At 36.2% G+C, this 26,053-nt stretch overlaps 1 long non-coding RNA gene across 10 annotated transcripts; it reads left to right on the top strand.

The window, feature by feature from the left end:
* Positions 1–3,511: 3,511 nt before the first annotated feature.
* LOC145161738 (uncharacterized) lies at positions 3,512–12,755 on the top strand. Of its 10 annotated transcripts, none has more exons than XR_013738614.1 (13): positions 3,512–4,430; positions 4,678–4,732; positions 5,265–5,346; positions 6,292–6,349; positions 6,604–6,673; positions 6,766–6,825; positions 7,082–7,150; positions 7,224–7,302; positions 7,418–8,090; positions 8,234–8,279; positions 8,409–9,575; positions 9,728–11,574; positions 12,228–12,755. It is a non-coding gene; the product is annotated as an uncharacterized LOC145161738 (long non-coding RNA). The 10 variants fall into 10 exon arrangements; XR_013738613.1 differs by having other exon boundaries at positions 7,418–8,279; positions 8,409–8,477; positions 8,879–9,575; XR_013738610.1 differs by having other exon boundaries at positions 7,418–8,279.
* Positions 12,756–26,053: the final 13,298 nt, after the last annotated feature.

Below are 26,053 nucleotides of genomic sequence, written 5' to 3'. Positions count from 1 at the left end.
CATAAGCGTTTTGTACTAAAATTTGTATGTCTTTTGGTAAAAATAACTGAGCATGTTTCTAGAAAATCCAATATTTTCCATGTATGTGCGGTAGTTGAAAAAAGTTCCAAAGACTGTAATGCATAAGTATATTCCGTACTAAAAGGGGTGTAAGTGGATTTATACATATATAATGTAATTACTGAATGCATTTAATAGTCTCGTAAATCAAAAATATTTCGATACTCCATATGAGTTTTATAACCATGCTATTGACCCAGACTGCCTGTAACAACGTTCATCAGGCGTTGCAGTGTTATGACGTTTGTCACCCCAGACCTGCCGGTCTAACTGTAGCTAACAGTTTAGGTGCGGGATTGTCAATCCCGTATAGATCTATACACAAGTATCACGCTCTCCCTACAAGAGATTATGGTTTATAATACAGGACTTGAAATGCGTACTTGAGAGTACGGTGAAGCCGATTGTTAGTATCAATAGATTTACGGAATGAAAAGTCCACATTTCTTGTAAATGAAAGTATTTCCTTTTTATTGTGTTTATGTAAAGATGTCATTAATAACTTGTAAACTATACCCATTATAGTTTTTCGAAAGTGTGTTCCATTTGGTGATAAAAATTCGGTGTAATACCAACTTTGCATGTAAAGTGTAACGTTGGTAGTAATGTTGTTTAACAATTATAAACAAAACATAGGTAAAGTATTTGAAACCATATGTAACGATGCGTATTTAAAACATAAGTTTTTCTCGTGTTTCACTTGTATTCCACCCCCCCCCCCCCCTAAAACATGAAAAAGACGTGAAAATGTAGGGGTATGAACTCACCTGGAAAGTGTGGTGATTTGAAGAAAATGAGATTTCCTCGGGCAGCACTTCGACCGGGAAGTGGTAAGTTTCTCGGGATTCTCGGAGCTTCGGACCTTTGTCGGAACTTGGATATTTAACCGGAGTGTCGGGGTCGTCTCGAGGTGCTAAACGTAGAGTAGAAGTGAGAGAGAGAGGAGAGAATTGAGCAAGTAAAACCGAAACCCTCGGTTTCTATTTATAGGGTGAAATTTCGGGACTCACGTCGTGAGCATGGAATGGCTCACGTCGTGAGTTTGGTCCATAGACGCGACGCCTGGTTGTCTAGCTCTGGCACACATCAGTCATAGACTCACGTCGTGAGTCTCTTGCTCACGTCGTGAGTCTTTGGATAAGGTTGGTTTGCGTGCCCCAAACTTCAGAAATTCATATCTCTCGCATACGGGCTCCGATTTCGACGTTCTTTATATCCACGCGTAGGTGAGATTATGCTCTATAACTTTCGTTTAGACTCCGTCGGCTAATTTTGATTTAAGTTTTTAATATTATATTTTTAATAGGTTGGGAAAGGAAAAATCCATTAAAAATTCATAACTTCTTCATCCGATGTCCGTTTTCGTCTGTCTTTTTACTGTTGTATTACTATTGCTGAGATCTTCAATTCTCGTTTAGGTTGCGTCGGCTAAAAATCGTTCGATCTCTATTTCGAGTTTTTAGTTGTCTACTGCTATATCTGAAACTTAGAAAAATCATAACTTACTTATACGAAGTCAGATTTGGACGTTCCTTTTATGCACGTTTACGGTTTAACATAATCTACGACTTTCGTTTAGATACCTAAGGCTAAAAAGTATTTTATTGAAATTTCACTTTTTACACTTGACAGTGTTTTACAGGTTTTGTCGCGAATCTTTGATTAGTCATAACTTCTTCGTTATAACTCGGATTTGAGTGTTCTTTATATTTTTGAAAACCTTGATACGATATCTAACAATTTATGTATCCCAATTGAGACTTTTGAACAATTCGTTTTTGACGCTCTTTTTATTGATTCCAAAGATAGATTATAATATTTGACTTTTTGAACATTACATTGACTTGAAATATCGTGTTGTCACACCAACCAAGAGACTTAAGGCCTTTAAATAGAGTGCAACACCCTAAAAATTAGGGTTTCCTTCCCAGCCGCCAACTCGCCGAGTTGAGGCACCTCAACTCGCGGAGATGGTTCATTAATTCCAGCGGCCAAAGCCCACTCAACACGCCGAGTTGAAGCTTTCAACTCGCCGAGTCCAACAGGAAAAATCAACAATTTAGGGGAATGAATTCATATTGGAACCAAGCGTTACATAATCATCATAGCAGCGCCGAAGATTTAATCTGATAACAACGATTTAGTCTGATTTAGCACCGATCTTTATCTTATTCGTTTCTTTTTGGTTATTTTAAAAATCAGATAACAACGATTTGGGTTAGTTTATTGGAAAGTTGTGTTTATTTAGGTTTGTTTCTAAAATCTACTTGATATCTTATTCATCTGTTTTGTTTCTTGTTGGTTATTTTAAAATCTGATGACCTGATTTCTTCTCTGTTTCTTTACAGGAAATCAGATTTCTCCTCTATTTGTGTTTGTACTTTATATTGCTGTTTAAGAAATCATCAAATCATAATATATTTATAAAAAATATTTTTCTAAAGAATAATAATTTTATGAAAACAAATTGATAAAAAACAAAGATATAAAAGAAATTGTAAAAAATGTTTTTTTTTTGTAAAATAAAGATATCCTAAAAACATAATTTATAAAAATAAAGATATCCTAAAAACATACATAAAATGCAAATAAAAAGTATTTTTGCAAAAATGATTTCATATAAAAAAAGTTGTAACAAAATAATCTTTTAAAAAAACTAAGTTTTTAAAAATATTTAAAAATTTGGAAAATTTTCTAAAAATCAATTATATATCTTCTAAAAACTAATGTCCGTGACTTTTACTTTTGATTTCTCTCCCTTGTCATTTAAGTCCTCCTACTAAATTTGCTATTATCCTTATACTCTATAAAATGACATTTTCAACCCTTTATTTTTTAAAATGTTATATTCACTCCTATACTTAAACTTTAAAAAATATCAATTTCATCTATTTTATTTTCTTAACTTTTGTTTTATCCCTCATAATATATATAAAATCTGATTTACCTAAAGTTACCACTCCTCTGATTTTGTAACCTTTTGTATGTGTCGGTATATATTAGAGGCGGTCAACGTTTCTACGTAAATTTAGAACTTTACTTCGTTAATTTAAAAAGAAATATTCGATTTTTTTTACGTTCACTTACTAATATTCATATACGTTTTGCATATAATACGATTTTGGTTATCTCTTCTTGGCATGGCTTTGACCATTACTATTGTGGTTTGCCAACTTAAGTCTTCATAAGTTCCTGTTCAAAATATAACAACTTACTTTCTACTACTTCTCGAATACATTACTGCCGCGCGGCGGGTAAAATCCTAGTTTGGACCAAATTCATAGTAAAAATTGTAAAAATGGGTCAAAATGTAAAAAGAAAAAGTAAAGGATTAGTTTCGTAATAAAGAATTAAAATCTAGGTTAAAACGGTAGAAATCAAAAGTTAATTTTGGAAAGGTTTTAAAAGAGAACCGTTGGAACTGGGAAGTTGAAAAAGTTGGGTCGGTGTATTGGCGCTTTATATTATCCCCTTCTTCGCTCTTCCATTCTTCACTCATCGGGCTCTTCTCCAAACTGCCGGAGACTCATCCCGATCTCTGTAACTCCGTTTCCATGAGAGCCAAGTAACCACCCCATCCTTCGCAGGACACTCACAACCATGTCTACGATCCAAAGAAATTATCAAGGTCTCTGTAAATTATCATTTTTCTCTTCTGCCTTTTATTTTAGTTTTCTAGGGTTTTTCTCTAACTGAAGATGTTGAAATTTCCTCTGTATGTATAGATAAGAAAAAAAATCCAAACTGTTTTTTTAGTTTTCTTTCTTCTGATTGGGGTTTCTACTATTACCCAGTCTCTTTCATGGTCTTTCCGTTGGCGGGTTAAATTCTGTTTTTCTAACTGCACAAGTTGTATTGCAACATAAAAACAGAAGGAAACTGCATAGTTTTTCTGTAGTTTTGTTGGGGTTTTTATTCTCTTATCTTTTCAATAGGTTTTCTGTTTTTCTGTAAATTATTGATTAAGCGTGTCTGGTAGGCTTATTTCAGAATATGTTTATGTGGTTTTGTTGATCATTTGATCATGTATTGTGTGTTTGGATGGTTTTTTGTTGGTCGTTTGAGAATGTATTTTAGATTTTGTCAGCATTCTTATGAATAACCAATTTTCATATCACAATGTTCTAATCAAATCTCTTTTTGTGGGTGTGTGAGCATGGAAGACTCCATCACCTAATGTTTATTATGTTTCCTATTTCTCGTCCATTGATTTGCATATACTAATAAGATGATAACTTTGGTCAAAATCTTGGATCTAGTCTTGGTTTGAATATGTTGATAGTTCTTTTGCTATGGTGTTCGGCTGCTCTTAATATGGGATGTGCCCATGTAAGATCATCAACAAGCCAAAGAAACAGCAATACCAGAAGGTATCTAAGCCTAAGAACCCAAGATTCATGAACAAATGTTAAACCTCCATCTCTTCGATTTAATGCCTGGTAAATCAGTTGAAGCCCAGACTTTAAAATTGAACTAGCAACTTGGTTAGGTTGAGATGGAATTTAAGTTGTATCCAAATGGAGTTCAGGAAATGCTTCATTGAAGAGGATCTACTTTTCCTCTACACATGTTCATATCAATTTTTCTTTCTAATATTCTGATTTGTTAAACGTGCAGACCCCTAAGATTCTTCAGTTATCAAAGAAGAAGATTAAGGACGTTCATCAAAATGGTAAATTCTTATAGTAGCAATGAGCAATTTTAAACAGTACAAAATGAAACTTTATAATTCCAACTAGAGAATAGTACAATTCTTTTATGATATCTGTCAATTGTCATGCCATAAGTTATTACATATATCAAAATGGAACAAATGCCATAGGAACCAAATTTATTTTATTCCGTTGCTGTAAAGTTTGAAGAAAATAAGAACCATATTACATTGGTTCTTGAATCTTTACTTTAAGTCCTTACACCTTATGATGGGTTTAATATTTAGCATGTCCATAAGTTATTACACATAACCCTTTTTTTTTTCTTTTTTATCAATTGATGCACTGATAAACTGTTACCCTGGATAATGATGTCTTAATTAGTCTGGATTTGTGTATGAGCAAAGCTAGCCTCATCTTTTGACTCTTTATATGTATATGCAATTAGGCATACACATGTAGTCTGCATTGGAACTGTGGATGTTGATTTTTGCAGGCAAAAATTTGTATATAATAAAGCAGTACCATTTAAATGTTATCTACTAATTTCAGGGTAAGCATTCCCTCCTCTTTACTTCTATTGTGGAGGAGTCTGGGAGTTTTCACTAACAGTTAAACATGTCCTTATTGTCAGGTTGGTGGTTTAGGTCCAAAAGGGAATCTTTTTTTTTTTGCAATTTTGGTCCTTATTTTCATGGTGTAATAAGGATTTTAGTACCTGGGTTGTCAACCCAGATGTTAAACTTATGAAACTGACCATTTTGTCTCTCTCATCTTAATCTCTTTCATTTCTATTTTCAACAAAATTTCTCTCTCCTTAAAAACTATTGCCATATATGTTGAAGGAGAAAAACTAAAACTTAAAACCTTAAAAATAGAATCTTTTTGAAGTTATAATGCTCATTTCATGATGTCATAATCCTAAATGTCTTCATTGTCTATTCTGTTCCATGTTCAAGGAACATAACTTTACCCCGAACAAAATTCATCACTTTTCCTAAAAATTACATGTTCTATATGTTTAAGGAGCATAGCTATCCCCTAATCCCTGAAAAGATTCTTTAAAAAAGAATACTGTTTGAACTTTTAGTAAGTACTCATTTCGTGGTTTCATAACATTTTTGGTCAATGGGTTGTCAACTTTAACAACACAGATGTTAAAGAGGATGTGGATTTTGTTGAGGCTTTGTAGTAGGATAACTATTTGTAAATATAAACTCATTAACTTCTCTATTCCCAACATGGAGCAAAGAATATGTGCTCTAAATCAGCATGTCATTTTTCTCTCCTACTTTTTCTATTTGGTTCATGGATTCCATAGAAATTTGAATGATATGGAATGAAATTTGATCCCATCAAAATTCCCCTAAAATCTGTTTTCAAAGGATTTTACCAAAAATAGCCACTTTACTTGGAACAATGATTGGAAATGTTACAATAAACCTCAATTAAGAACTCAAATTCATAAGTTAGCTATAATAATAAGGGACCAAAAGTGTAATTTAATCTTGTTTCTAAGTTTGTGTGTTGTGTATTCTTCTGACAAATTTATGCCTTTCTGTATTCATCTTTTTAAAAGGATCAACATGGATTGATTGCTTCTTCTGTTTCTCATGACTTCGGATCCAATTCAAAAGGCAAGTAAATTTACACTTGTACAACCACAAACTACAATTCTAATTAAATTTATCACATTGTTTCTGGGAATTCGAATACGATAAAACAAAAAAGTTTGGGAAGTGTTGTTATGTACACACAGTAAACCCTCAACATTTTATCACCATAGTTAATGAATCTGTTGTTAAAGAAAGGGGAATGTTTTGCTCTACATATCATCATCAAACATGAAATTGCTTGAAACCAACTTGACATATTTCTCATTTGGTAACAGTTGTTCAACCTTTGAAGTTAGACACTGAAGACTGTATGGAAACTCCTTGAGCACTTATTTAGTACACCTGGTAATTCTTTACAAAAGACATTTTGCTATTTAGTCAATTCTTTTATTTATTTAGAAAGTGTACTTTTTTTATTTATTGAATTGGGACAACAGGGAAAATAAATGGAAAATGGTGTGGTTGAAATGTAAAAAACAAGTGGTCAATATAAAGAGGTAATAATCATTTCTCTTTTATGAATAAAAATAGTTTTTATACATGAGAGTTTTGTTAAAACACTTCAAGTTTTTTCAGGAATCTATTCATTTAGCTGTGATGCTTGAACAAGCATCTTATTGTTACCTTTTATTTTAGCCAAACCAATTAGGTTAAGAAAATATGGATTTCTTTTTAGTGATCTATCTGTAAAAGAAATAATTTTCATTATTGAATATCAATGATCCCCAAGTGTAGTTGATTTTTTTTTTTCAGTTTTGCTTTTTCTTATAAAGAAACAACATGGAGTCATATTCGGGAACATGTCTGTTTTCATATAGGATAGTAAGTTCTAAATAAAGTTTGATATAATATGCTGAAATGGTTGAAATTACATTATTACCCTCGTTGGACACAGGTGGTAGGCTTGTAGGCATCAATCAAAGCCAAGCAATGCAATAAATTTGTTGATGAATGCGTACTCTGATAGACACGAGGTAAAAAATTTCACTATATAACAAACGTAACTAGTCTTTTTTCATTTTTTGAAATCATGAAAAAACTATTGTTTCTTTTTGACATAATGGGGGATTGTATTTTTCATTTGTACAGGACAACTTGGAATTCTTGGATGATATTGTATAATTGAGACTTACTGTGTTCTGCATTGTTTCATGATTATATAACAGAGTGAGTATATGATGGCTATACGATAAATTTATGTATCTATTAATCAGTAAGGCTTATTGATGCTCAATTACTTAAAGGTAACAATTACAAAACTCTCTTTAGCTTTTTTAGTTTTTCATACTTTGAAGAATGTAATATGTCTGATATAATATCTTTCATTTGTTTGTGTTTGACAGCATCTTACTTTGTTTCTTTCTATTACAGTATTGTCTGATACTCTCATGCTACTCTCATTGTTATGACAAAAATAGCATGCCACTTTCATTTTTTAAACAAATATATGCTACTTTTAGTGTTATATCAAAAATAGCATGCTAATTTTATTTTTAAAACAAAACTTACATGCTACTTCCTTTTTAATGAAAAAATAGCATGCTGCCTTTATTTTTAAAATAAAAATAACATTTAAGGTTTTGGTTAGTTATGCAAGCTCGTCTAAGGAAGCCTAACAAGTTTGTAAAGAGGTGAATATATAGTTTCTCTTCAAATAAATTGTGACTGCATATAACAACCAAGTGGCTATTTCTTTTAGATTGAGGTTGCATTAATAGGAGATGAATCAAAAGAAGCAGATGTTGCATCTATGATCAAAACAGTGAGTCATAATTCTTGTTTAAAAAAGTTGTGGAATTTTGTTGACCTTAAACTCATGACAGGCTGCGTGTTTGTGAGGCACTTACATTAGATTGAGGCTGTGTGTTTGTGAGGCACTTACATCTATGATCTTTTACCTCTCAGTTTTGTAGGTCATGTAGCCTTTAATCAATTTGTATAGTAATTACAGGTGAATGGCATTCCTCCTGGATTTATTTCAACTCATAATAACAAACTAAAACATCTATCTCCAATAACATGATTAATATTTCATGATTTCTGCCATTTGATTATTGATTTGAATTGTTGGTTATTGCAGTGTTGTCATGAATGCAGTGAAGTCATCTGGTGGTCTAAAAGATACTTTTTAATGTTGCTACATTTAATGGTAAGAGGCAAGCCTTACTTTTAGTTTTATGTACATTAAGGACTATATATTATATGTATGGTATTATCTAATAATCTTTCAGGCAAGAATGCATATCCTATGCTATGTGGGATAGATTGTATTTAACAAAATGAAAGACAAACATGGCCATCACCTTTGTCTTCTGATGTCATGGATTTTCTTAAAGTGCAAGTTATTTTAAGGGCTAACTGCAATTTTTTTTTCTTATTATGACATTAATTATACTTTGAATAATCTAACGATTTATATCATCGTACTCCTGATGAGGTTAATTTTTTTAACGTTGTGTAAGTACTCTTTTTTCATTGTTTAATTATCTATTTGAAAAATAAAAAAGCATATGGTATGTACATACATGAGATACTTTTTTGTGTATGCAGCTTAAGATGGAGCAAGGTAAGGATCTGAATGCCACCTACTGAAGGGAAAGGTTTGTAGGTGGTGCTCCAAGACATTCCTGTTGTTATCTGGTTTCATCAGAAGAAGAGTCTTAAAACATGTAGTGTTATATACATAACAAACTGGATTTTTGGAGAAAATATGCAACCTATGACCAATATATGAAACATTTTAGGATTGTAACATTGTCGTCTTAAAACATGAAACATTGTTAAAACGTGAATATGTTCTCTTTGCAATCGGAGCAATTCTGATAACTGGTCTAAATGTTCACTTGGCTTTTTGTTGGCATCTAATACAAAGAAAATATAAACTTATAGGGATTTTGATGGTCTATGAAGGCTTTGTTATTTTAACAACTTATAGCACTCTTTAGTCAATGTTGCTTATTATAAAGATTGTTATTACGAAAGCTGATTTTACCTCTTAGTGCTTTAAAATGTGTCTGAATATGTTAGAGATAAAGATATGCAGCTGAAAATCAACCAAAACTTACAATGAGGAAGGCCAAGTGAGCAATCTTGAATCATTCTTGTTTGTGTATTTCCAGAAGTACCCTTCTGTTTTTAAAACGTGTGCTTATTTTTTATTATCTTCAGGAAATGATGTGCTTTTTTTAATAAAAAAGATGTTGAATACTGCATGGAAAACTCCTTGAGCACTTATTTAGTACGCCTGGTAATTCTTTACAAAAGACATTTTGTTATTTAGCCAACTCTTTTATGTAAAAAACAAGCGGTCAATATAGAGAAGTAATAATCATTTGTCTTTTGTGCATAATTTTTTTTTTTATATATGAGAATTTTGTTAAAAACTTCAATTTTTTGCAGGAATCTCTTCATTCAGCTGTGATTCTTGAATAATAAGCATCTATCTTATTGTTACCCTTTATTTTAGCCAAACCAATTATGGTAAGAAAGTATGGATTTCATCTCATTCTTTCTGGTGATCTATACAAGAAATGCGATCAGGTATTGCAACTTTTGTTAATAATTTAAAAGTGTATTTTACTCTTTATTCTAAGTTTGTGTTCTTCTGACAAGTTCCGCCTTTTTTTATCAGATAAAACATGCGTGTGCATACAGAAACACACTTTTTTCCTTTAAAGTTTAAAGGAACAACATGGAGTCATATTCGGGAACATGTCCATTTTCATATAGGACAATAAGCTCTAAATATAATACGCTGAAATGGTTGAAATTACATTATTACCCTCATTGCACATAGGTGGTAGACTTGTAGGAGTTGATCAAAGCCAAGCAATGCAATAAGTTTGTTGATGAATGCGTACTATGATAGACACGAGGTTTAATATAATAGTCTATTTGAAAAATCAAAAGGTGCAACACATCACCTATGCTCAATGGTGCAACAAAATCCAAACAGTCGGTGCGTTTTTCACTGGTAACTCTCTAAAACGCATATCCATAAGGGAACCATTGTGATTTATGTTGGTGGTTTGGATTTCTAATGCATGCAACAGTGTTTGTGCTGTATGAGTGGGAAACTGGCATATTATAGAATTTGCTAAACCCTTAAAAGTTTTATTTGATTTATTAAATCAGGGATTCAATGTGTGTAAGCATCTATGTAGTTAAAAACTCTGGTTGAATAGGAGAATATTGGCACACAAGACATGAGTAGAATACGTTTCACACATATAAAAGTATTATATGGCATATCAAATTTTGGGGATTATGTTCTGAAGGGACTTTCACGAAGGTTAGGATTTGAATCATCAAAGCGAGAGACAATTGTACATTTTTTTATCAACTCTAGATTTCATATTCTTTCACATACACATTTGTTTTGCTCTACATTTCATCACCATAGTTACTGATTTTGTTACTGTGGTAGTGGTAGAACAAGGGCACAGTGTCGTTCTTCCAGAGAAAGGGGAATATTTTGCTCTAAATTTCTACCCCTCTAAGTTTACTATATTATATATACTTTCTTCACTGAAATTGTATACTTAATGCAATAATAGGAAAAAACATCAACCATTTGCTTCTGCTTAAGGTATGCATCTGAAACCTTCCGAGATTACAAGTATTTGTGTTAAGTAGTGTATTGTTATTATATAAGGAGGATTGGATGTGCAAGTAAATGCCATTTGTTTCATCATATATTATTTTGTTGTAATACTACCCAATCCATGCTTATTTCAGTTATATATCATCTTATCTTCCTTTGGCACACATATAACCAGATGATTATGGTGTACTATGGTGGCTCAGTTGGATTTTATCAAGGAGTAAGAAAGTCAAGTTTATGTATGATAATGATTTGATCACATAAGTCAAAACTGCTGTTTCTTTTTTGGATTGTATTTTCATTCGTGTTTGAAGTTGTTGGTTGGATGACATGGCGGAATTCAGACTTAATATATAGCAGAGTAGAAAGACTGTTGGTTTATGATAAATTTGTGTATTTTTCAAATAGTAAGGCTTATTGATGCTTAGTTAGGTGTGTGGTTATTGCAGTGAAGTCATTTGGTGGTCTGAGAGAAAGACTGTTTAATAATGCAAAGACCCAAGCATTACTTAAAGGTAACAATTTACAAAGTTTTCTTCACAACTTTTATGTTTTCCATACTTTAAAGATTATATATAATCTGTCTGATATTTTATCATTCAGGCAAGAATACATCTCCTGATATCATTGATTTTCTGAAAGTGTAAGTTATTTTTAGGGCTAAATGCAATAAACAACAACTTACTTTCCTTTGTTTGTGTTTTATAGCATCCTACTTTCGTTTCTTTCTATTATAGTAACTTTTTTCTTATAAAAGCAATGTACATTTGTACCTTTTAACTATTTTCTTATCAGGACACTATACTTTTAGATGTCTACCCAATTCTAGCACTGTACTTTCATCTTTTTTTCTTACTACTAAGGCATTAATTAAGCTTTGAAAAGATGCTTTCTTGCTACAACTTAGAGCTCTTTATATAGGCCTGGAAAACTAAAAGGAACATAACTCTAGGAAAACTACAACTTAGAGCTCTGTAGTTTTGTTGATCTTTTCCCTTATCTTTTTTTTTTTTTTTTGGGGGTTATTTTTCGGCATGTCTGGTAGGTTTGTTTCAGAGTGTGTTTTTGTTGTTTTGTTGATACTTTGATAATGTTTTGTGTGTGGGAAAGCGATCAGTCACCTAACTTTTTACTTGTTTCTCTTCCATTGATTTTCATTTTACTAATAAGATGATAACTCTGGTCAAAATCTTGGATCTAGTCTTGGTTTGAATGTAGTTTGTTGGTTTGTTTATGAGGTTAAAACATATATTAGTTGTCTATTAACATTTTTACTCGAATTTAATCTTATTGTAGTTTTGGCTAACATGGTTTGTTGATGAGGACAAAGACATCTCAATGAATGGGAGGAAGTTCTTGATTTGAATCGAACACACTACTACACCTGTATGATTCTTGATTATGTTTTTTTCTAAATTTTCATATGTTTGTTTCAGGCTGCTGCCACCAAGATTATGATGAAGAAGAAAAAGGTAGTTCCACTCCCATCAAGTGTATTTTAGTATTTTATTTGCATCTATTTACCGTGCATGTTTAAAATATTTTCATGGAAGAATAATCAATATAATGTCTGTTGTTAGCAAGCCAACTACAGTGCTGTAAAAGCTTGAGTAATCTGGTTTACCAAAACTGTAGGTGAATGCAGCCTTTAATCAATTTGTAAAGTAATTACAGGTGAATGCTAGCTATTCCCCCTGGATTTGTTTCAACTCATATAACTGCGAATCTTGGGAAAGACATCAAGAAAAAGCTCTTGTTCTTGTTATCATAATAACAGACTTAAACATCTATCTCCAATAACATGAGTTTCTTTGATTTGATTTAGTTAATATTTAATGATTTCTGCCATTTGATTACTGATTTTTTTGCCATATGAATTGGTGCTTTTTAGGGAAGTAACAACCACCATCACCCTATTTGTCTACCAAAACCAGATAATGTTGCTACAATACGCATACAAGTCACTTATGTTTTTTTTTGTTTTTTTTTTTCAATTCTACCAAAGTTGAAACTTTTCTTACCATAAGTGGAACTTATTCCATAGTGATAACTGATAAGATTGGGGAAACCTGATTCCAAACGTTACTGGTGGAAGTCTTGAAATTAACTTTTCTTACCATATAAGTGGAACTTTCTTCAGCACTTCAAGAATGCGTGAGACAGATTACTATTTAACAAAATGAAAGACAAACTTGGCCATCACCCTTGCTTGTCTCCTCAAGTCATGGATTTTTAAAGTTTATGGTTAATTTTTAGGGCTAACTGCAATAAATAACAATCCTAGTTTCAACTTTTTCTTACTAAGACATTGTTCTTTGAAATATTTACCCAATTATAGCATAGTACTTTTAGTCTTTTAGCTATTTTCTTATTTATCAGGACAATATACTTTTAGATGTCTACCCTATTTTAGCATTGTACTTTCCTCTTTTTTATTATTAGGTAGGGCTTTATGCTTTGAAAATTTTACCCACTTATATCATTGTTCTTCCGGTTCTTCTTTCCTATTGTGACATTACTTATCCTCTGAATAATCTACTGATTTATAGCATCGTACATTCCACTGTTTTGCATTATACTCTTAAAAAAATGTACCTAATTAAGCTGTGAAATCACTTGGTATTTGTATGGCATTGCTAAAACTTGGTAGAATTTTGTAATGCTATCTAGATGCTAAGGTATAGAACCTTCTATTATGACATTATACTTTCATAATCAATATCTTAACCAGTTGTTTAACCTGTTATGTTTTCACGTTTTGTCCATATATTCATAAATGAATCTTCTCCTCCAGTAAATTTGAGATCTAGTGTAAATATAAATGTACATATGTTCATAAACGAACATAAGTTCATATTTACACTAGATCTCAAATTTACTGGAGGAGAAGATTCATTTGTGAATATATGGACAAAATGAACATATGAACATATGTTCATAAATGAACATAAGTTTGTGGGTTAATATATGATGTCATATCCTTGATCAGCGATCACCGTAGTCATCTACATTACTGGCCATCACGACCACCGTCTTTATTTTGATCTCTTTCTCCTAACCCACCACCCCATTGTTCATGTTGATCTCTTTCTACCAATCTTCATTAGAAAATCGTACCAAAGCAAATTAAAAGTTGTGATAGATGCATCTAAGGCATCAGAAACGAAGCTGAAACATAAATAAATAATCATTTAATATCTTAATTACATTCATTTAAAAAGAAATGTATCTAAACTACACCAAGAATGAGGCTAACCATTTATATATTACCCTTTAACTATTGAAATAAAGGATTGAAAAAATCTCTTTATTTGAATAGCATAGTGCAAAGACATAAAATTTCATTAGAGCAACGAGTATAAAAAATAAGTAGTCAAATCCATGACAGAGCAATATATATAAAACATAGAAGCGTATGTAGAGAAACTACTCCTAGACAACCTAACAAGAGAACATTTGAACATACCATACACATTAATGTTACATTACCCCTAAAAATGTATCCTTCAAATTTCAGCCTTTTGATTTTATGGCGTACACAAACATGTTTGATTTTCAAAGTTAAAGATGATAGATTATTTTATAAACCGAAGGGAGTCAAAGTGAAACACGTGTAGAGAATTATTGCAAAAACCTTCAAACTTATCAATTAGGATGGCCTTTAGAGATTCAATTTCCTTTAGAGATTCAATTTCCATCTCCTGCTCTTGCACATGATCTGTCATAAGCATTTTAATTATAAGCTCATGGGCCTTGATGTTGTTTAATGCTGCCATAAATCTACTTAATGATGAGTTTCTTCCATATCCAAAATCAACAATTTTTATCAAATTTGAACTCTATCGTTTTAACCATTGGAAACGATTCATGTAGTCCTTTTAGTTCACTAATGCAAGATCAGGTTCAATATGTTCAAAGCAACCATTGTTATTATTTATAATCATAGATTCATAGACCGGTGATGTATGATGCACGTTTAATGTGTTAGTGTGCATACATCCAAGAATGTATCTTATTTGCTGTTCTTTTTCTTTGTTTTGTTGGTAATCAAGTTAAAATGAATCCAAAACATCTCTAGTAGGGTCAACAGAACATATACATATGATTATGATAATATGAGCCCTAGAATTCTTGCCAACGGTAATCTCATCAATTATGTAATACATGTCTTTCATATCCAGGTATCACTTTAGAAGATATAAAATGATATGAGGCTAGTAAGAGAAATAGAACATGGAGTTACTTTAAAATGAGGGATGCTATTTAGCAAACGATAACATAGTAATGTTGTATAGCTTTTTGAGAGGATTCCGTGGATATAAAGATCTTCGAAAACGGATTTCGTATGAGAAATTTATGGCCGTTTGAAGTCGAGACGAAAGTACGTTGCTACTTTGAGAAATTTAACAAAAGTCAAGTCAATGGTCAAACCCTTGACCATCACGATGTGAATATACACTATCACGACATGAAAACATGATCCTCACGACATGAAGGATGCATCCTCACAACGTAAAAAAGGTTGAGTCAGCGAGATACGTGACGAGAGAGTGCGACACGTGGCATAACCAAATTCTTTTGGGTGTCACGATGTGACACATACATTGTCACAATGTGAAGTCTTCCAAAGTATAAATATGAGTGATTTTGAAGTCATTTTGAGGGTTTTAGTACAGGTGATCAGAGATGTTGCTCGGGAGCCATTCTTCGGAGATTATACCGGAGATGTGATACCATTGTATGGGTGATATGCGCTCGAGTACGAGATGCGTTGAGGTATCTTTTACCCCGTTAGATTATGATTTCAAAATGTTATATTTATTGAGATATATTTAATCTGGTAATGGGTTATGGGTATTCGTAATATGGTACTGTTACGAACCCGTTTGTAAGATCAGTGAGCAAATCTTACGATTAAAGATTTAGTTGAGACTTTAAGGGTTATAAACCCTAATATTTGTGAAATACCCATTATGAGAGATTTAAATAATGGCTTACGGGTTAAGCCTATTATGATAATATTACGAGATTTGATTAGTTTGGTGACAAGAGGTCCCTAAGGGTAGCTAGTAGTGAGTTATGACAAGTTTTGAGAAACTTGTTATTTTATTATTAGGTGCTACCACATGATGAACTGATAGGCAACGAAGGATTGAAACCGATACTGGAATTAGTCTGCTAACTAGACAGGTGAGTAACACTACTCTAACATCCATTAATGTACTATTTGTGTTATACATTACATGATTTATATGATTAATTGTTAAAGAGAAATTAAATGATGCCGGAGAAATCGATTATTCTGAAAGATAAATATCTGATTGAGAGATTGATTTTGATTGATGAGATAGATTATAATTAAAAGATAGATTACATTAAAAGATAGATTATTTATGGGTAATTGCTTATATTAGATTTGTGATATATGTGATATTTATAGTATCTGTGATATGCGATATATGAATTGTACAAAGATTTAAATAAATTGATTTTGTTGAGAAATTATTCATTACGATGAGTTAGAACATTATTGAATAAATTACATTATAATTGATAGATTAATCATAACTAATCGATAGTCCATGATCGACAAATTTGTCATGAACAAGTGATAGATTAGGATAGACAGATTAATTCCCATTGAAAGAGGTAGATCTTTGTGACAACTTTGAATTTCCATCACTAGAGATTAGTATAGACAAATTAGAAACAAGAGAGTTTTTCATATTACGGGAAAATATGAGTAGATATAAGTAGAAAAAAAATTATTAGAGTAAAAAATGATTGCTAGCCACAATCCCGACGGGATAACTTTTTTATTTATAAACGTAATATTATTCGACGTTCGATGAAGCATCGTGTGGGGCATATATTGGTCGATAGCGGTGATTATAGGGGCTCATGGTAATGCTGTTCGGAAAATCTTAAATATAAAACTACCTCGACTGACGCCTTCTAGTAGTGGTATAATTAGTTCGATAAAAAATATAAAAGATAGGATTGGCAAAAGATCCTAATAATTTGAAAAGAAATAAAACTCTAAAATATTAGGATAGATAGTATATCCTAAGGATAAGGTTCATAGAACTGCCAGTGTCACACCCCCAGCCGACGACGGAATCGCCGGGAGGCGAGACGACATCATGGATCATAGTCATTGATTACATTGAACAAATACATGGATAAAACATGTATAATACGAATAAAAATGTTTAATAAAACTTGAAATAGTGCCTCAACAATTAGGCAAACAAAATGAAATAATACGCCTCCAAATCCATGACTTTTGATTTCCTAAGAATAGATGTGATTTTAAAGTGTGTCAACATAAAGTTTGTGAGTTCACAGTTTTATATGTTTGCAACAAAAGTATGAGTTTTCTTATATGAATACTTTTCAAAATAAAAGTATTATGGTAAATCCTATTTGGACAATATATAACTTGATGAATCCGTTGATATGACATAGTGTACTTTTTAAACCAAAAGTATGTTTTCTAAAAACGTATTTGTATACAAAAAGAGTATTTCATTTTTTATAGAAATATGGCCTAGTATTGAATTTCCACTAGGCAACTGTTTTGAGTTTCCATATGCTTCCAAAGCATAATATAAGTATTTGCATGCCGACCGGGCACGTATGAGTATACCTCCAAGGTACATGTTGAGTTATGTATGCTCACAAGGCATATGATAAATTGTATGAACACAAGGCATATGATAAGTTGTATGCTCACAAGGCATATGATAAGTTTCTTTGTGTATTGGAATCATTTGAAAAAGATTTATAATACATTTGCAATAGGTTTGAAATCTAAGTTTTAACTAAATGTATAACTGTCAAAATAGCTATGAATAACCAAGTTGAAAACCAATGTACAACTTATATAAAAAGAGTATTTCATGTTTTATAGAAATATAACCTAGTATTGAATGTCCACTAGGCAACTGTTTTGAGTTTCCATATGCTTTCAAAGCAAAATATAAGTATCTGCATGCCGACCGGGCACGTATGAGTATACCTCCAGGGTATATGTTGAGATGTGTATGCTCAGAAGGCATATGATAAATTGTATGCACACAAGGCATATGATAAGTTGTATGCTCACAAGGCATATGATAAGTTTCTTTGTATATTGGAATCATTTGTAAAATATTTATAATATATTTACAATAGGTTTGAAATCCAAGTTTTAACCAAATGTATAATGTAACACCGTAATTTTTCAAACAAATTTTTCATTTTAAAATCGCATACTTTTCGTAACATATTGTATAGAAATCTCGTTTATTCAAATTACAAAACACAACTCCATTAATAAGCCAGGATCCTCAAAACATGACTCTTTCTCTGGTGTGTACAATCGAGCCGGTGCCTTCCCGCGATCCTCTAAGATACCTGAAACACATAACACATTACACGGTAAGCACGAAGCTTAGTGAGTTCCCCAAAATACCACGCACAACAACTAGCAACTCGAGGCTGAAACTCTGCGAGACCTTCCGGTCAATGTGTCTCAGTGGGACCTTCCGGTCCCATAGCTCGTTGGACCCTCTGGTCCGGTCATACCTCGTTGGACCCTCCGGTCCGATCTAACTCGTTGGACCCTCCGGTCCGGTCTGGTCTGGTTGAGCCTTCCGGCCTCATAAATCGTCGGACCCTTCGGTCCAGTCTGTAACACTCCGCATAGCATAAATCACAAAGAAATAATGCACATCATAAGGCATAATAACATAATACTCAATGTAAGCACATAAGACCTTCTGATCACACATAACTACCACTCAAGGTAAAGTATAGTGAGAAGACTCACCTCGATGATGTCTAGTAAACTCTCGTGCTCGATATCCCCGATCTAGCCTCCGCCTATCAAAATGATAATATCTTTAATCAATACTCTCTTTATATCCTCATCTCTAAAGAATGGGTAGAAGACCATTCTACCCCTCCATAGCCTCTCTTGAAACAGTTTGACCAAACCCTAAGGTCAACTGAAATCAACACCAGTCCACGGTCTAACTTTGACCAGACTCGCCGAGTGCACTCAGGTGACTCGGCGAGTCCATGCGTGTCCTCAGACTCCTCCTAAGACCCCACTCGACTCGTCGAGTTAACCTCTCACTCGACGGGTTTCCACTGATCACGAATCGCGGGGCAACACGATCCGACTCGTCGAGTCCTCTCATGGACTTGACGAGTTTCCTCCATGGCAACACTCATTTGACCTTCTGAGGTCAGATCTGTTTCTCTAACTTATAGATATGGCCTTCTAGCACCCAAAAGTCATGTAAAGGTCTGATCTTGATGTCCATGCATGGCATATTTCGCTCAATATGCCATTTAGACTCCATTAAAGCTTCCTAACCTCCAAACCCCATGGTTGCACAACAATGGCTTTCTACTTTCTGACTTTCTAGACCTTACAAGGTCCAGATCTATGCTACCAGCTCACAAGAGGGGTTTGATGTACTCAAAACCCCACCAAGAAGATAATACAAGCCCTAATCCTCAAAAGGAAGATCTACACAATTAGGGAAGAAAAGGGGTCCGAATTGATACCTCCAACTGATGCTCCTAGGTTGTAAATCGCGGATCTACAACCTCCTCTGCCCCTTTTAGCTTGAAACCTCCTTCTTCCTTGCAAACCATCCACCAAGAAGCACAAAATGGCTCTCTCTCTCTTGCCCAAAACACTAAGGAATCGTTTAGGGTTCTCTCTCTGAAAGGTAGCCGCAATAGGAGGCCTTAAGAGTCTTTAAATAGGCTCAGGCCCGAGAGAATTAGGGTTTCTGTCAACAGCGCTGACTCGGCGAGTCATCTCTCCGACTCGTCGAGTCCATTCATTAACCACGTCACTAGTCGCGACCCTACTCGATGAGTTGAGGCACCGACTCACCGAGTCCCTCCAAAGTCCTTGAATTAAATACTCAAAACAATATACCTGGTAAACCGGATGTTACAATTCTCCCCCACTTGAATTAGATTTCGCCCTCGAAATCACTTCTCAACAACATATAGATCTAATCCAATAACTGAACAGCACCATCGAAAGGATCTCATACCACACAGCTGTCCTCCTCTCTGGGCACCTGAATCCAAATAGGAACTCCTCCCTGGAAAAGGACAGACCCACTGCCACTACGCTACCCCTCCTGACTCTCAAGAATCTGGAAACTCTAGTAGCCTGACACACAGCCATACCGCTCTCTTCAGATGTCACCACGTTATTCGCTCCTCGAATAATAAACCGCGATAGCTCACTGCACTTCTGATTCTATGGTGAGGACCGATAAAAACAAGTCCATGCCCAAAACTGGCTACCGTTCACTCGTCCCGGACATGATAAACAACCCAGATCATATACCAAGGAATGAAAGGATCACATCACACCAGGGACTCATCCACTGCACTGCAATCACAACCCTTCTGAACACGAACCCTCAACATCTTGACCTCAGGCAGGAAAAATGATCATGCTTGTTCAGAAGTGTCCTCCGACATCTAACAAACATAACCTCGGCTTCCTTCTCAAATATCCCTTCCAAGACTGAGCACCAGGTCATCTCCCGACCCAGCAATTGAACCTCCAAAGGTTACCCATTGCATGTACCAAAACGTCTCACTGACTTCCTTATCAATACAACTATCTCGGCCCAGTGCGACACACAAGTCGCGAAGTTTGCTTTACCTCAAGCGAATACGGAATTTGACTCACTCTCGATCTCTGTCGTCTACTACTCATTAGTTCCATGCGTTTCGTGGTTTTCTCATACCAATGAATTGACCCACTCAGGTCTAAGACACCAGATGGAACCAATACCCCCTTCCAAAGGAAATTCATTTATGAATCCAGAATCTCATTTTGCCTACTCAATACACCACTAGAATCGAACTCAACTCGAGAGTCTGATCCAGCACAGAATTGGAACCATTCGTCCCAACGAACCACTCAACTCATGACTCATGACCCGCAACTCATGCGTTCCTCACTTATCCACTTCCCTTTGGTTGCGATAACCATTACTCAATTCAAAATATAACGACTCCCGACAAATATGGAGACCCCAGTCTCGCCCCTGGTTCGACCACTAGGCTCCCACAAACTCAAATATTAGGGCTATCCAGGCCCAAAACTCTTCTGCGTCACGCTCTGATCAGAGAGTACTTCGTCACAGCATTCTCTTGCTGACTAGTGGGTACTACGGCTTCCGCAGTATCACGAAGACCTCTCACTGAATAGTGAGTACTACGGCTCCCCGTAGCATCACCACAACCTCTCACTGAATAGTGAGTACTACGGCTCCCCGTAGCATCACCACAACCTCTCACTGAATAGTGAGTACTACGGCTCCCCGTAGTCTTACCGCCCTCGCTCTTACCACTTCACAATCTCATCCTCAAGCCGACGCCACACTGCGATCATTAACTCATGCCCTGCGGACCAACCATAGGTGTACACACTTACCCAAATTATGCATTGCTATTTCTGACGACATCTGCCATAACAAAACACCTTTCCCTGCTGCACTCCACATTCTCGAATAATCCCGTTTGATGTCAATTAGCTGAAAGGGCTCCCACTGGAACCGTAGACAACTGATACACCCCTCTTCATCCCATAACTCAAGTCTCAAAATAATCCGAAATTTAGGACATTAAACTCGGATACCCCGGAATACCATCACAACGCCTCGCAGTTTCTTGACTCTACCACTGATCTCATACTCATGGCATCATACTCAGATACCGCATTGCTTCCTCGGAACCTCGCAACCGGTCTTTCTCTCGTGCCACTTGTAACCCCGGAATACTCCATCTCCCAAGTTAAAACACGGAGAAATTGCCAACGACTCCGAACACGAAGATGACAATCCGAAACTTCCTCCTCTATTGCTCAAAACTCATGCAAGAATACTCATAACGACCCTGAAGTTGGTTGCCCAATCAACTTCTTCCCTTCCCATACTGCATATAATAGCCCATACTCTGAACCAGAAATTCTCAACCACCGAACTAACCTCACAAGCCAACCACCTCGAATTCACCATTTTAACCTTGAAGGATTCCTAACCACCACAAGGTCTCCGACCAACGGCCACTTGCCGTGGAGACACTTATCCTTTCTCAAACACGTACCACATGCACTATCTCACTCTGCACCTCTCCTTGACCACCAATAACCCTGGTCTCAGGAATCTGCACCGCAGGCCTCTCTATCTAGTTCTCTAACCGCTCTTGAACAAATCTTTGATCTCCTCAAAAAGTACCCGGTTCTCCCCCACTCAGGGTTCGAACCATCACCAATTGGTTCGCCAACAATCTAACCCACAGACTGTTTTTACCAATAACATCGCACCCACTCTTGGAAGGTGATACACAATGCTCGATGATCTCCCCGATGGAGGTCAAGCAATTCCAAATACCCCGAATCTCCGATGAAATCCTCAGAAACTTCTCATCATGACTACCTCTAGTCATTCAGAATCTCGTACCATCCCACTACCGGACATCTCAACTGTCCAGTCGTAACCCTGACTCTCAGTCTGAAATAACGAACTAACATATTCCTCATCCTCGACTCTTCAACCAACGTTCCATCACGTGGGTTGTAATAAGAGTGGAGTTCTCATTACCACACTCGATACTCATCATAGACAATAAGAGCCACCGCCCCAATATCCTCTTCTTGATCATCTGCCGCTGCAGCTAATACATGCCCTACTATGCTCAAATAGGGTGTATCCTTGTCCTTAACCATCTCAGTCCCCGCTGACAACCTGCTCATGCTCTAACATTACCTCTCGGCAAACATACTGCCCAAATACTCTGATGAAAGATCGCAACCAAAGCTACCCCACAGGGCTCACCCCCAACCTTGGAAACCGAAAATCTCAATACCTCTCCTATTTCCCACAGGAACAGAAATAGCACCGCTCAGGTCACAGAAATGACATCTCCACCATCGGCTGATTGCTCAACTCATGCCGTAATCCTCCATAATCGCCATCTCTACTCATGCCTGAGTCTTGCGACTCCAACTGACATCTCACCAACAATCCCTCGAAACTAACTCGATTTCCTTTTAAGGGATGCTCCACTAAAACTCGTTCATCATGGCCCTCTGGCCCCATACTCTTTCACATCTGATCTTGGTCTAACCAATCACCACGGAATAACCGGTAGAACCAATAACACTAACAACCACGGGTCATGGTACTCGAACCATGTGGCCACCTCTCGATCTGTTATGAATCATGGTACCCGAACCATGTTATCTCTTCTCAATCCGCTACGAATCATGGTACTCGAACCATGACATCACCTCTCGATCTGCTACAAATCATGGTACTCGAACCATGAAATCACCTCTCGATCTGCTACTTAAAACCTCCGGAATGTTCCCTGTATTGAGTATGGGTCCTCTGCTTTCAGTAGTACGGGCCCATACTACCTGCCACATCTACCCATACTTTCCACACGGACCATCCCCGAGTTCCTAAGTAGCTGCTCGACCTTCTCAATCACCAACCCCGTCATGCGTGTTCGCTCCTCTGCGAAATGTCCTACTCTGTCAGCCTACCCATCTGACTAGGGTCACCCTTTCCGAGGCTCTTCCTAGGTTCTAACACTTCTCTTCCATCAACTGCTGAAGAACTCCTTATGATGCCAGCCATCTACCTCCTGAATATCGTAATATTCACTTAGTAGCTAACTCTCATCATCAAGAGTTCCACAAAGCACGAAGCAAGCAGCATTCGGGCATCGAATAATCTCTACCAACATGTAAAACCACTCTAGGTCATTACCCACTTGCTCTCCTCATACTCTAAGGATACCACCGAACTTAAGCAACTTTACCCCACGCGGGCATCTGACTACTCTCTCAGTAGACTCCTCAAATGCTCATCTAGGTATCTCTCCTAGATTACTCCTCTACTCAAATCCCTCTCTAGAGGATTCCTGCTGGATACTCTTACTCAGCACATGCTCGAAAGCACATCACAGATAACAGTAACTCCTAGGCTAAGGCATCGCAAATCAGGCCACTCTAGTCCTAACATATGAAATACCTAGCCTATCTCTAGCATGCATAATATCTCATAACATATCTCATAAATACAAAAGTAAGGGTATTTTGGGAAATCACTGTTCGGGCTCTGGCTGATTGTACACACTGCTCCTCATCGTTTTCTCTTAGAAACTCTTGTTCGCTTTAGAAAATCATTTCTTTGAAATTTTTTCTCAAATCCTCAGTTTGAGTCCAGATTTACCCGAAGGCGCATCCGAATCCCTCAAACTAAGGCTCTGATACCAACTTGTAACACCGTAATTTTTCAAACAAATTTTTCATTTTAAAATCGCATACCTTTCATAACATATTGTATAGAAATCTCGTTTATTCAAATTACAAAACCCAACTCCATTAATAAGCCAGGATCCTCAAAACATGACTCTTTCTCTGGTGTGTACAATCGAGCCGGTGCCTTCCCGCGATCCTCTGAGATACCTGAAACACATAACACATAACACGGTAAGCACGAAGCTTAGTGAGTTCCCTAAAATACCACGCACAACAACTAGCCACTCGAGGCTGAAACTCTGCGAGACCTTCCGGTCAATGTGTCTCAGTGGGACCTTCCGGTCCCATAGCTCGTTGGACCCTCTTGTCCGGTCATAGCTCGTTGGACCCTACGGTCCGGTCTAACTCGTTGGACCCTCTGGTCCGGTCTGGTTGAGCCTTCCGGCCTCATAAATCGCCGGACCCTTCGGTCCAGTCTGTAACACTCCGCATAGCATAAATCATAAATAAATAATGCACAACATAAGGCATAATAACATAATACTCAATGTAAGCACATAAGACCTTCCGGTCACACATAACTACCACTCAAGGTAAAGTATAGTGAGAAGACTCACCTCGATGATGTCTAGTAAACTCTCGTGCTCGATATCCCCGATCTAGCCTCCGCCTATCAAAATGATAATATATCTAATCAATACTCTCTTTATATCCTCATCTCTAAAGAATGGGTAGAAGACCATTCTACCCCTCCATAGCCTCTCTTGAATCAGTTTGACCAAGCCCTAAGGTCAACTGAAATCAACACCAGTCCACGGTCTAACTTTGACCAGACTCGCCGAGTGCACTCAGGTGACTCGGCGAGTCCATGCGTGTCCTCAGACTCCTCCTAAGGCCCCACTCGACTCATCGAGTTAACCTCTCACTCGACGGGTTTCCACTGATCACGAATCGCGGGGCAACACGATCCGACTCGGCGAGTTTCCTCCATGGCAACACTCATTTGACCTTCTGAGATCATATATGTTTCTCTAACTTATAGATCTGGCCTTCTAGCACCCAAAAGTCACGTAAAGGTCCGATCTTGATGTCCATGCATGGCATATTTCGCTCAATATGCCATTTAGACTCCATTAAAGCTTCCTAACCTCCAAACCCCATGGTTACACAACAATGGCTTTCTACTTTCTGACTTTCTGGACCTTACAAGGTCCAGATCTATGCTACCAGCTCACAAGAGGGGTTTGATGCACTCAAAACCCCACCAAGAAGATAATACAAGCCCTAATCCTCAAAAGGAAGATCTGCACAATTAGGGAAGAAAAGGGGTCCGAATTGATACCTCCAACTGATGCTCCTAGGTTGTAAATCGCGAATCTACAACCTCCTCTGCCCATTTTAGCTTGAAACCTCCTTCTTCCTTGCAAACCATCCACCAAGAAGCTCAAAATGGCTCTCTCTCTTGCCCAAAACACCAAGGACTCGTTTAGGGTTCTCTCTCTGAAAGGTAGCCGCAATAGGAGGCCTTAAGAGTCTTTAAATAGGCCCAGGCCCGAGAGAATTAGGGTTTCTGTCAACAGCGCCGACTCGGCGAGTCATCTCTCCGACTCGTCGAGTCCATTCATTAACCACGTCACCAGTCGCGACCCTACTCGACGAGTTGAGGCACCGACTCGTCGAGTCCCTCCAAAGTCCTTGATTAAATACTCAAAACCATATATCTGGTAAACCGGATGTTACATATAACCAAATCCAATTTAGATGAGATGACGAATAATTTATTATATAAATAAATAGTAGTCGTTTGACATGGTATAATTAT

This window comes from Lactuca virosa, chromosome 2 (genome assembly GCF_052849685.1).
Source record: "Lactuca virosa cultivar CGN04683 chromosome 2, Lactuca_virosa_CGN04683_v6, whole genome shotgun sequence".
NCBI classification, from domain to species: Eukaryota; Viridiplantae; Streptophyta; class Magnoliopsida; order Asterales; family Asteraceae; genus Lactuca; species Lactuca virosa.
The sequence above is the reverse complement of the archived record's forward strand: the minus strand, read 5'-3'. Positions and strand labels throughout refer to the sequence as shown.